The sequence below is a fragment of the Armigeres subalbatus genome, chromosome 1, assembly GCF_024139115.2.
Source record: "Armigeres subalbatus isolate Guangzhou_Male chromosome 1, GZ_Asu_2, whole genome shotgun sequence".
NCBI lineage: Eukaryota > Metazoa > Arthropoda > Insecta > Diptera > Culicidae > Armigeres > Armigeres subalbatus.
The window spans coordinates 119,107,861-119,109,938 of NC_085139.1; positions in this window are offsets into that span (position 1 = coordinate 119,107,861).

Consider the following 2,078-nt stretch of genomic DNA (forward strand, 5'->3'; position numbering starts at 1 on the left):
GCTGTCATCGTTAAATATTGGATGACAACAAAATTGGGCACTTTGCCTTTTAAACGTCATTGTACACATTGCGTGGAAACGAATCATTATTCAGTATTGACTGTTTCCTTGGTAACAAAACGCGCCGACCATGGCAGCCTTTCCCAAATATTCGGCAAATAAAATTTAAAAAATCTGATACTGCGCGCAACGCAGATGTTTTGTTTTTATTTATTTTTGCCGCGGTTGCAACACAGACACTGCACAAAATACATGTAAGTTTTTGTTCGCGATTTGACAGATTCATATTTTTTACACTAAAAGAAATAACTTTTAAATTTACACTATAAATGGATAAAAACAACTTTCGAATTAAAAACATCACTTTTACAGTGACGGAAAAACTTTTAATTTTACGAAAAACAAACAATTTTTAAATGTAAAGCTCAAACCATTTATTTACATCATGTTTGTTCTTTGTGTGTACCGCTTTGAGTGAAAAGTACCTAATATTTCAAACAAAAAAAATCGTTCGCAGAAAAAAATCCGTGGTAAAAACTACACTGCCAAAAATAACTATATAAGATATATGTGTCGCCATTATAAATTTTTGCAATAGCTCCACCCTAATATATTCGATATAGAACCACACATAAATTAAATAATTGCTAATTCGAGACCACACATAAAGTTTATTATGATATATTGTTTGTTTCCTTGGTAACAAAACGCGCCGACCATTTTTTAGGCACTATCAAAATCGTCGCCAACATCTTTATTCTAAGATTATGTTAGTTTTATAAGAAAATAATGTCAATCTGCATTAAAAACAAGGCTCAATTTTGGGAAATAATGTGATTATTGAGTATATAAAATTTTGTTCACAGTTGATTTGACAGATCTTATGGCCATTTATGCTGGCGGCGATTTTGGCGTCAATTTGTTTTGCGACGATTTCAAATCGTCGCGGTCGATAAGGTGGGAAATTGATATTGTCGGGCCGCCACCAAACCGGACCGCGCGATTGAGCACTCGCGCTGCGACGCGTGTCGCGACAATTTGAAATATTTCATTAGTAGTGCGCATCATGCACGCATGGATGTACTATCATGCGCACTAATCAGAAATGAGTTGCGACGTCTGATAACTGCAGATATTTCATTTTATTGAAAACAAATTTTCGATTTTCTACCATACACGGAATAATATATTTTATTAGTAGTTCGCGTGGAGAATGGTTATGTGTGCGCTGATATGCATCATAAGTTAAATCTATGGAGTTTTGCCAATAAATATGTGTGGATTCTTAATAGTGTACCATTTCATAGACTACGCATTGTTTTTAAAACTACCATAAATTTTCAGTTAAATTAACCATAGTTTCAGAGAAATTCACCACTGATTCAGTTCATGTAACAACATTCCACAGGGACCACAGTAGATTTCTTACTGCGCGCATGGTAAAATCAAACGAGTTTGTTATCTGCTGAAAATTGTCGGTGCATATTCTTAAAATAACCCTCGGAATGGTAGTTTCGACTGCAATAGTTTTTGAGTGTTGGTGAAATTGAAAGAAACGTTGGTAAAATTAAGAAAATCAGTTATTTATAGTACCCGGATAAAAAATACAATTGAGTTGCAATACAATCCCGCTCGGAAAGATGTTCTAGAAATCTACCGTGATATCTCTGAGACAAAAAGATGAGTCTCCTAGATATTTGTCTTCGATGTCTAGAACCTGTCAGACCTCAAATCCGCCTCAAATGCAACAACCGTTTAAACCGGTGTCTACCTCAAATTTTAGACGAGTAGACCGTTTGAACCGGAAGGGATTTGACAGTTATGGTCTCTTAGAAAACTCATCCCGCTCGGAAAGATGTTCTAGAAATCTACCGTGATATCTCTGAGACAAAAAGATGAGTCTCCTAGATATTTGTCTTCGATGTCTAGAACCTGTCAGACCTCAAATCCGCCTCAAATGCAACAACCGTTTAAACCGGTGTCTACCTCAAATTTTAGACGAGTAGACCGTTTGAACCGGAAGGGATTTGACAGTTATGGTCTCTTAGAAAACTCATAGATAGCTCCTAGATATGGAT